Here is a 12,283-nt window from a genome sequence, read left to right on the forward strand (position 1 = left end):
TAAAAGTATGCAATATTTAAAGAAAAATCTCACAAAGGACTTTATTTAGATAATAGAAATACATATATTTTCCAGCAATAAGGAAAACCTATATTAATATATTTTTAATTAAAATGATTTACTGAAATGATACACAAAACATATTGTAAATCTGTCCTTTTTTTGACCCAATATTTGAAATATTTAAGGTTTCTATTTAAAATTTCTATTATTATATTAACAAACATTTTCATTTGTTTTTAATTATTTTTGCTAAAACAATTAAACGAAAAAATTCCTAAAATAAGTAAAAAAAAAAACAACCTCAAAGTATGCTATACTTTCTTCACGATATTTTACAATTTCCTGCTCTTCGATTTCCTTATCTATTTTCTTTTTATATAATTTCCTTTTTAATTAAGTTATAATTATTGCCAAGAAGAATTTATAGCTAGAACATGGAAAGAATGTATGTAAGAAAATCAATTTCAAATTAAATGAAAACTTACAAAATATGATTGTAAAACATACCTAATACTTACACTTTTAACAAAAAATATAAAATGAATTTCAAGAAAAACTGACCCAGCCACAAGTAAACAACATTATGTAACGACAACAGCAACAACAAAAAAGTTAATTAAATTGTTAAAAATGTCATCAGGTAAATATTACTGTGAACAATAACAAAAAAAGTAATAATAAAGCTGAAAGCAATTGTGGTTCGAAAAAAACATAAAATTGTTTTGAAACCCTTGATAGAAAATGTAGACCATAAAAATTTAAAGAATTATTTTCTTAAAAATTTAATGAGAATTTTTCTGTTTCAACAGGATTTTTTATACCCTACACCACTTTATTGGGGAGGGTATATTGGGTTTGTGCTGATGTGCAATAATATTGGTCCTATACCCAAGTATACCAATCGGCTTATAATCACTTTCTGACTCGATTTAGCTATGTCCGTCCGTCTGTCCGTCCGTCCGTCTGTCCATCTAAACCTTGTAATCAAACTACAGGTAGCTATTTTGAAGACAATTCAATGAAATTTGTTACATGATCTTCTATTGTCACAGGGACGAAGCCTATTGAAAATGGTTAAGATCGGTCCATTATTTTACCTAGCCCCCATACAACTTAACCCCCGAATACTGCTTTTAAACTTTGTAATCAAACTACAGATAATTCACTGAAATTTGGCACACGATCTTCTATGATACCGGAGACGAAGCCCATTGAAAATGGTTATGTTCCCACCATTATTTTACCTAGCCCCCATACAACCGAACCCGCCGAATAGGGCTCTTAAGTTCATAATTATGTTTAATATACTCGTATTTCGACAAAAAGCTGTATAATCAAGTTCTATACTAGCCTTGATGACCCTCATGAATTTTATAATTATAGGGTCTCATTTGGCCATAGCTCCTATACAAAGCCCCCTTCAAAATTTGACTTAAATGTCCACAATTTTATTCAACAATAAATGGCATAAGTATATCTGAGGCAACATACAATTCAATTTAAATGCTTTATTATGAAAACTAAATCACATTTTATTTTTGTAACAGGTGTAGGGTATTATATGGTCGGCCTGGCCCGACTACAATTTCTTACTTGTTTTCTCATTTTCTTTTTTGCTAGCATGTAGTTTATTTTACTTTTTTTTTTTGATTTTTTTCTTTGAGCGGAAACACTGAGAGAGGGAAATGTTATATAAAAATCTTTATACATATATTTTATTTCCGTCAACCAACATGTTCATTTTTTAAATCAATTTATTTATGTTTTTATTAGTGATTGAATTTAGTATAGCAATTTGTTCTAGAGTTAAATTAATAAAAAAACAACTTTAAAGATTTAACAATCAATAATCAATCGCAAATATTGAAAAAAAAAAATTTCTTATAAAAATTTTAAAACTTCCTTTTTACTGAAGCAGGAGAAGTGTATATTGAAAAAAGGGAATTGTAAGTAAGGTTTTCTTGTGAATTTTTTTTTTTTTTTTGAAAAAAAGCTTTTATGGAAAAGCTTTTTTATAAAAGCTCTTTTTGTTAAGCTTTACAAAAATGTCTATGGAATAAATTTATTTACTATTAAAAAATCATGCCGATTTAAACAATAAGAATCAAAAAAGCTCTTTTTTGTTTCAAAAAGCTTTTTCTGTAAAAGAAGCTTTTTTGCTATAAAGTTGTGAAATTGTTTTTTTTTTTTTTTGTGAAAAATATTATTTCTATTTTTTAAGAAAAAGCTTTTCTTTGCAAAAAAGTACTTTTTTGGCATCTTATTTCTAAAAAAAAATAAGTTCTTTTAACAAAGCTTTCTCTTCTTTTAAAAAGCTTTGTTTTTTTTCTTTTTTGTAAAAATAATGTTTTTTATATAAAAAATTATTTAAAGTTTAGTTTAAATAACAGCTTAAGCTATTTTATAAAGCTTTTTCACAGTTTTTTTCCTTTAAAATTGAAATAAAAAAAGCTTTTTAGTATAAACGAACTAATTTTTGTTTAAGAAATATCATATATAAATCATATTATTTGTGCAAAACCTTATTTATTTTAATTAAGTTTCTGTTTCTGTAAAAAGCTTCTTTCGGTTTGGTAAAAACATTTGTAAGACAACTTATTTTTATAGGAAAGCTTTTCTGTTGAAAAAGGATTATTGTCGTAGGACAATTTTTTCCATGCGTTTATTTTTTCTTAAAAGCTCTACTTTTGCTAAGTTTTTTTTTTTTTTTGAAAGCAAAACTTATTGTTTTAAAAAAAAGGTTATTTTCTTTTAAAATGGTTATTTTTCTGGAAAAAAGCTTACTTTTGTCAAAAAATACATGCTGTTGTAAAAAGTGTAAATTTTGTAAAAAAATATATTTTTGCAAAAAGGCTTAATTTTTGTAAAAAAGTTTAATTTTTGTAAAAAAAGTTTAATTTTTGTAAAAACGTTTAATTTTTGTAAAAAAGCTTAATTTTTGCGAAATAAGCTTCTGTTTTTTTGTAAAAAAAAGTTGTAAGAAAACTTACTTTCTTAAGAAATATTTCTGTTGAAAAAGGATTCTTATACGCTTATTTCTTCTTAAAAGCTCTTCTTTTGTTAAGTTTTTTTTAAAAGCTTTTTCACAGGTTTTTCTGCTAAAAAATTAAAATTCAAAAAACTTATTTTCAATAAAAGCATTATTTTTGAAAGTAAAACTTATCGTTTTATAAAAAAGCTTATTTTCTTCTAAAAATGTGGAAAAAAGCTTACTTTTGTAAAAAAATATGTTGTTGTAAATAAAGCTTAATTTTTGTAAAAAAGCTTAATTTTTGTAAAAAAAAGCATAATTTTTGTAAAAAAAAACTTAATTTTTGTAAAAACCTTAATTTTTGTAAAAAATCTTAATTTTTGTAAAAAAGTTTAATTTTTGTAAAAAAGTTTAATTTTTGTAAAAAAGTTTAATTTTGTAAAAAAGTTTAATTTTTGTACAAAAGCCTAATTTTTGTGAAAAAAATATTTTTCATAAAAATGTATAAATGTTTGTTTTTTTTAATCGTAAAAAAGCTCGTTTTATATAAAAGCTTTTCATTTGTTAATCTTATTTAAAAGTGTTTTTCCTACTGCAAGCTACTTTTTAGTAAACAATACTTTTTGTTTCAAAAATATAAAAAAGCTTTCATAATTTTTTTTGTTAAAAAGCTCTTATATTCGTTTTTTAAAAGTCCTTTCTATAAAAATAAAACCTTTTCATAAAAATATCATAGCTTTTTAAGAAAAAAAGTTTTTATAAAAAGACTCAAAATTATTTTACAAAAGCTTTTTATGTAAAGAAGATATTTTGCCAGTTTTATTTCCAGTAACTTACCAGCAGTTAAACAAATTTTGGAATATTTATACAAAAGCTTACATTAATATTTGGCTATCAATCAGGATTGCCCACTCAAAACCTCTGGTCTTTTTAACGTAACTGCCAGTCAGTTATCTTGATGGCAAAATCCTTAGTTTTTTTAAATACATGTAAATATTATTTTTACTTTTACCACAAAATGATATTTGAATTAAAGCAAATTAAGTTTGTTTCTGTGGCTTTTAACACAGAAAATAACTCTCTTAAAAATCTTTTTTTAAGCTGTACATGTTATACGTTTATCTCGAAGAAGGAAAAAAAAACAAGAAAATACGACAAAAAAAAAAAAAAAAAACAGAAATAAGAAAAATGTCTTTATAACTTAACTGAAAATACCAGAAAATCTTATTGATTAAGAGAGCGAAAGACTAAAGAAGATTTCAAAGCTAAAGTTTTACACACAACAAAATTCCCTTAACAACTGCAAAGTTTTGACTGCAACTTGTCTTTAGTTTTATTCTTTGCCTTCCACTGCTACTTAATTTCACTGTCATAGAAGAGGAAAAGAAGGAGTGTTTTTAAAACTGTTTGGTAAAAACCAGAGGGTGGAAAGATAACCCAGCAAAATATGCAACAAAATAAAGTTGAAAATTTTTTTCATTTTTTTGAAAAAGTGTGCAGAATTGCTTAGATAAGAATATCTTAAGGGAAACTAAACAGAAACTTTTCTTTTCTACAAAAAATGTTTGCTGGGTTACGACAAAGGCAAGCAAAACTAAGTAACGATTTTTAGCATACTCTGTCCGCAACTATTCTAAGTAGCAACAGTAGTTTATAAAACTTAGTAGTAAATATTAAATTCAAACATATAAACATCAATACCTTAACTATGTATTTATTCTATTTACTTTGCTTTTTTATAGCTGTGCATGTATTTCGAGATATACTGTCAAAAAAGGTCAATATAGTAAAAGCTTTTCTATGCAACAACAAGTTTTAACTAAAAATAAGTTATAACTAGAGTATTAAAATTGGTTTAGCAACCCTCTTTTCGAACAAAGGAAAAGTTGTTGGAGTAGAAAGTGTTAGTGGTAAAGACATACAATTGCTAAAATTTGAAGCCACCAACAAATCACAGACACTTTTATTATAGCATCGACTTCCAAAGAAACCAAATTCTAAAGGGAATTTTTTTCTTCAAGTTTTCTTTCTTTTTTTGAGTTTAATACCAAATACTAACAAAGCAGTATTCTTAACACATACATATGTATGTACATAACGAAAAAGTAACGAATTAAAGCAAAATTTTTTCTAAACATATTTTCATCCACAATATTTTTCTTTTTTTTCCGGTATATGCTCCAAAGTCAATACAAATGTGTGCTAAAATCTTAAGAGATTTGCAAAGAGGAAAATCAACCAAAAAAACTTTGTCTATTTTAAAAATATGGCAAAAAAGAAACGGGAAATGCGTAAATTTTCTGAAAAAAGAAACTAGTTTTAGTTATTTTTTTTTTTTTGTATGTATGTGACTTCGATCTTTACAAAACTTCGCATTAGTATGTATTGGTGGAAATAAAAACGACAAACCAAATAAAATGAAATCTTCAAATCTTGTTTAAAAATCTTACAACATTTTTGAAAGATTTGTATCTACTTATTTTTTGTTTTCCTTTTTGTCGAATTTTTAACAGAAATATATTTATTTAATTTTTATTTATTGTATTTATTTATTATTCAAACGTGTATTGAATTACAAATTAAGTGGTATGTTTATTGGAAACGATGATATTTTCTAAAGCTAATAATGAGAAATAAAAAAACTAGAATTGAACTAGAACAGAACTAGAGCACAACTAGAGCAGAACTAGAACTGAACTAGAACTCAACAAGAACTAGAACTGAACTAGAACCGAACTAGAACTGAACTAGAACTGAACTAGAACTGAACTAGAACTGAACTAGAACTGAACTAGAACTGAACTAGAACTGAACTAGAACTGAACTAGAACTGAACAAGAACTAGAACTGAACTAGAACTGAACTAGAACTGAACTAGAACTGAACTAGAACTGAACTAGAACTGAACTAGAACTGAACTAGAACTGAACTAGAACTGAACTAGAGCTGAACTAGAACTGAACTAGAACTGAACTAGAGCTGAACTAGAACTGAACTAGAACTAGAACTGAACTAGAACTGAACTAGAACTGGACTAGAACTGAACTAGAACTGAACTAGAACTGAACTAGAACTGACTAGAACTGAACTAGAACTGAACTAGAACTGAACTAGAACTGAACTAGAACTGAACTAGAACTGAACTAGAACTGAACTAGAACTGAACTAGAACTGAACTAGAACTGAACTAGAACTGAACTAGAACTGAACTAGAACTGAACTAGAACTGAACTAGAACTGAACTAGAACTGAACTAGACTGAACTAGAACTGAACTAGAACTAGAACTAGAACTGAACTAGAACTGAACTAGAACTGAACTAACTGAACTAGAAACTGAACTAGAACTGAACTAGAACTGAACTAGAACTGAACTAGAACTGAACTAGAACTGAACTAGAACTGAACTAGAACTGAACTAGAACTGACTAGAACTGAACTAGAACTGAACTAGAACTGAACTAGAACTGAACTATGACTGAACTAGAACTGAACTAGAACTGAACTAGACTGAACTAGAACTGAACTAGAACTGAACTAGAACTGAACTAGAACTGAACTAGAACTGAACTAGAACTGAACTAGAACTGAACTAGAACTGAATCTAGAACTGAACTAGAACTGAACTAGAACTGAACTAGAACTGAACTAGAACTGAACTAGAACTGAACTAGAACTGAACTAGAACTGAACTAGAACTGAACTAGAGATGAACTAGAAACTGAACTAGAAACTGAACTAGAACTGAACTAGAACTGAACTAGAACTGAACTAGAACTGAACTAGAACTGAACTGAGAACTGAACTAGAACTGAACTAGAACTGAACTAGAACTGAACTAGAACTGAACTAGAACTGAACTAGAACTGAACTAGAACTGAACTAGAACTGAACTAGAACTGAACTAGAACTGAACTAGAACTGAACTAGAACTGAACTAGAACTGAACTAGAACTGAACTAGAACTGAACTAGAACTGAACTAGAACTGAACTAGAACTGAACTAGAACTGACTAGAACTGAACTAGAACTGAACTAGAACTGAACTAGAACTGAACTAGAACTGAACTAGAACTGAACTAGAACTGAACTAGAACTGAACTAGAACTGAACTAGAACTGAACTAGAACTGAACTAGAACTGAACTAGAACTGAACTAGAACTGAACTAGAACTGAACTAGAACTGAACTAGAACTGAACTAGAACTGAACTAGAACTGAACTAGAACTGAACTAGAACTGAACTAGAACTGAACTAGAACTGAACTAGAACTGAACTAGACTGAACTAGAACTGAACTAGAACTGAACTAGAACTGAACTAGAACTGAACTAGAACTGAACTAGAACTGAACTAGAACTGAACTAGAACTGAACTAGAACTGAACTAGAACTGAACTAGAACTGAACTAGAACTGAACTAGAACTGAACTAGAACTGAACTAGAACTGAACTAGAACTGAACTAGAACTGAACTAGAACTGAACTAGAACTGAACTAGAACTGAACTAGAACTGAACTAGAACTGAACTAGAACTGAACTAGAACTGAACTAGAACTGAACTAGAACTGAACTAGAACTGAACTAGAACTGAACTAGAACTGAACTAGAACTGAACTAGAACTGAACTAGAACTGAACTAGAACTGAACTAGAACTGAACTAGAACTGAACTAGAACTGAACTAGAACTGAACTAGAACTGAACTAGAACTGAACTAGAACTGAACTAGAACTGAACTAGAACTGAACTAGAACTGAACTAGAACTGAACTAGAACTGAACTAGAACTGAACTAGAACTGAACTAGAACTGAACTAGAACTGAACTAGAACTGAACTAGAAACTGAACTAGAACTGAACTAGAACTGAACTAGAACTGAACTAGAACTGAACTAGAACTGAACTAGAACTGAACTAGAACTGAACTAGAACTGAACTAGAACTGAACTAGAACTGAACTAGAACTGAACTAGAACTGAACTAGAACTGAACTAGAACTGAACTAGAACTGAACTAGAACTGAACTAGAACTGAACTAGACTGAACTAACTGAACTAGAACTGAACTAGAACTGAACTAGAACTGAACTAGAACTGAACTAGAACTGAACTAGAACTGAACTAGAACTGAACTAGAACTGAACTAGAACTGAACTAGAACTGAACTAGAAGAACTGAACTAGAACTGAACTAGAACTGAACTAGAACTGAACTAGAACTGAACTAGAACTGAACTAGAACTGAACTAGAACTGAACTAGAACTGAACTAGAACTGAACTAGAACTGAACTAGAACTGAACTAGAACTGAACAAGAACTGAACTAGAACTGAACTAGAACTGAACTAGAACTGAACTAGAACTGAACTAGAACTGAACTAGAACTGAACTAGAACTGAACTAGAACTGAACTAGAACTGTACTAGAACTGAACTAGAACTGAACTAGAACTGAACTAGAACTGAACTAGAACTGAACTAGAACTGAACTAGAAATGAACTAGAACTGAACTAGAACTGAACTAGAACTGAACTAGAACTGAACTAGAACTGTACTAGAACTGAACTAGAACTGAACTAGAACTGAACTAGAACTGAACTAGAAATGAACTAGAACTGAACTAGAACTGAACTAGAACTGAACTAGAACTGAACTAGAACTGAACTAGAACTGAACTAGAACTGAACTAGAACTGAACTAGAACTGAACTAGAACTGAACTAGAACTGAACTAGAACTGAACTAGAACTGAACTAGAACTGAACTAGAACTGTACTAGAACTGAACTAGAACTGAACTAGAACTGAACTAGAACTGAAGTAGAACTGAACTAGAACTGAACTAGAACTGAACTAGAACTGAACTAGAACTGAACTAGAACTGAACTAGAACTGAACTAGAACTGAACTAGAACTGAACTAGAACTGAACTAGAACGGAACAGAACTAGAACAGAACAGTACTGAACAGAACTAGTACAAAACTAGATATGAACCAGATCTGAACTAGTCTTGAACTAGAACTAAGCTGTATGTGTATTGAATTTGTAACAAGTAAAAAGAACAAAAATCATCTCTTGATTTTTATTGAATTTCAAACGTAAAAAAGAATTGCATACCCACCCGCTGTTAACAATTGACAAGAATATCTCCAGCATACTTTACTTAGTTATTTTAATTTGAATTTATGTATATATTTTCCTGCATTTTCTTTCATTTACAATACTTTGCATAAACATTCTTCTCTACCTCAATATAAATTATTTTACACACATTCTTTTAGCTGACATTTGTAATTAATTCGCGGAAAATAATTCTATTTTACATGTTTTTATAAAGTCTTTGAAAAAAACACAAATGGTAAATTCAATTGCCTGCATGGTACCTCCACAACTCTCGTGAAGAAAAAACCTGCTGTTCTGGCTTTAATTAAGTTAAGATATTTTACTTTTTTTTCAAAGGGAATGTTAATAAAAAGCTTTTCTGCACTTTCTCTCTCTCTCTCTGTGCAACATTACAAGTTGCTGTTACATTTGTTGTATGTATATGTATGTAATTAATTTATATTAGTGTAGAGTTCTGCTACCTGTAGACAATGTAAAAAAGAAGTCCTCATTTTATCGTAAATACTAGTACCGCTGATTTCAACTCATGTGTTTGAGGTAATAAATTTTGCAATAGTTTTTGCTTTCTGTTGAAATTCTGTGTTTGCTATCGCTATAGCAAAAATGCATTTAAATCCTTGTAACATTTTCTTTTTCATATTTATTTTCAAAGAAGAATTGTTGAATGGAAAAATATTTTGTTGTAAAGAATGTATATTTTTAGCAACAACTTTGTTAATTTTTTCGGGGAATATTGGGAGGGTGGGACTCAAAGTTTTTTTGGGTAATGCAGACAAACTAAATTTAAAAAGTACTTGCTTCTTTTAGAAAACCCACGTTTCTATAGCAGCAAATGTAGTACCAATAATTTCTGTTGAAATAGTACTATATACACATTACCTCTAATTTTATACACTGAACAATAAAATTCTTTTTGGGCAAATATACAAAGATTTTCTCTTTTTCAATTTTTGTTCTTGCTATTTGAAATACACGTAAACAACAAATATCTATATATGAATGTATATTTGTTGCTATGTGTTCTTCGTATGTAAATACATCAGCAGGAACAAGGCTAAAATATTTTTAAAGTACTAGAGAAAACTAAATACAAATGAAAGTATATCTCTGTCAGGGTTCTAAGAAGGAAATATTTGCAATGAAAGATATTTGAGTATTTATTCAACAGTTTGTAAGTATTTGTAGGAAAGTTTGTGTGTTTATGTGTTCTCTGTGAATTGTTTATTTGTATATGTTTGCACAATATTTGTTTACGTGTGCTGCATGCAAAACCGAAAAGTATGCTATGAAAAATACTATAAACTCTACTCGTTCAAATATCTTTGCTTACACATACATACATACATACGTATGTATGGATATATATGCAACATAGATTCTTTTGTATGTTTTTGTGTTTTTTCCAAAAATATTACATTTTGCTGCTGTGTAAACTTTAGAACTTTAAGTATTTTTGCTGTAGTTAAAGCAAACTTAAAGTTGTATTGAAGATTGACTAACTATTGGTTTAAATTAAAAGAACATTTTCAATCAAGTTAAAATTTCAAGTAAAACTTAGAACTAATTGGTCCTTTAGCAAGGTTTTACAGGGAAAATCGAATGCCTTGAAATAGCAGTGTCATAAAGTCGACTTTCTCTGGTAAAAATAGTGTCTGTTTGTAGTATGTAAATTTCTGAAATATTTATTTACAGACAAATATTTGGTTTTAACATACAGGACTTCTTAATAAACACAACTCTTTTTTTTTTAAATATTTAAACAATTCAAGCAAAACTATTCTAAGAACATTTTGTTATTTGATTACAATTTTTTAAAAAAAATTATTTCCTAAAAAGTCTTAATGGTTATTATTGTGAAAAGCTTAAACCAAAAAACTTTAAATGTATATAAATATTTCAATGAGGTTTTAAGCAAAAGAAAACCAAATAAGTAAATACCACAATAGTCAGGACTATAGAGTACTCTATAGTCTGGATTATAGAATACTCTATAGTCTGGACTTTAGACTACTCTATAGTCTGGACTTGAGACTACTCTATAGTCTGGACTATAGACTACTCTATAGTCTGGACTATAGACTACTCTATAGTCCAGACTATAGACTACTCTATAGTCTGGACTATAGACTACTCTATAGTCTGGACTATAGACTACTCTCTAGTCTGGACTATAGACTACTCTATAGGCTGGACTATAGACTACTCTCTAGTCTGGACTATAGACTACTCTCTAGTCTGGACTATAGACTACTCTCTAGTCTGGACTATAGACTACTCTCTAGTCTGGACTATAGACTACTCTATAGTCTGGACTATAGATTACTCTATAGTCTGGACTATAGACTACTCTATAGTCTTGAATAAAGACTACTCTACAGTCTGGCCTATAGACTACTCTACAGTCTGGCCTATAGACTACTCTACAGTCTGGCCTATAGACTACTCTATGGTCTGGACTATAGAGTACTCTATAGTCTGGACTATATACTACTCTATAGTCTGGACTATAAACTACTCCATAGTTCAGACTATAGAGTAATCTATAGTCCAGACTATAGAGTAGTCTATAGTCCAGACTATAGAGTAGTCTATAGTCCACTCTACTCTATAGTCTGGACTATAGACTACTCTATAGTCTGGAATATAGCCTACTCTATAGTCTTGACTAGAGGCTACTCTATAGTCTTGACTATAGACTACATGGAGTATAGACCACTCTATACTCTGGACTATAGACTACTCTATAGTCTGGACTATAGACTACTCTATAGTTTGGACTATAGACTACTATAAAGTCTGTACTATAGCCTACTCTATAGTCTTGACTATAGACTACTCTATCGTTTGGAGTATAGACTACTCTATAGCCTGGTCTGTGACTAATCTACAGTCTGGCTTATGGAATACTCTATAGTCTGGAGTAAAGACTACTCCATAGTCTGGTCTACAGATTACTCTATAGTCTGGACTATAGACTACTCTATAGTCTGGTCTACAAACTACTCTATAGTCTGGACTATAGACTACTCTATAGTCTGGACTGTAGACTACTCTATAGTCTGGACTATAGATTACTCTATAGTCTGAACTATAGACTACTCCCTAGTCTGGACTATAGACTACTCTATAGTCTGGACAATAGACTACTCTATAGTCTGGACTATAGATTACTATAGATTACTCTATAGT

The 12,283-nt window shown here is 29.7% G+C and overlaps 1 protein-coding gene across 1 annotated transcript in view; it reads right to left on the reverse strand.

Moving 5' to 3' along the window:
• Positions 1-12,283, reverse strand: part of LOC119606485 (furin-like protease 2) — a 109,114-nt gene that overhangs the window by 79,947 nt on the left and 16,884 nt on the right.

Source organism: Lucilia sericata, unplaced genomic scaffold, assembly GCF_015586225.1.
Source record: "Lucilia sericata isolate MDLA Ls3-8-SP2 unplaced genomic scaffold, ASM1558622v1 Contig000592F_arrow, whole genome shotgun sequence".
NCBI lineage: Eukaryota > Metazoa > Arthropoda > Insecta > Diptera > Calliphoridae > Lucilia > Lucilia sericata.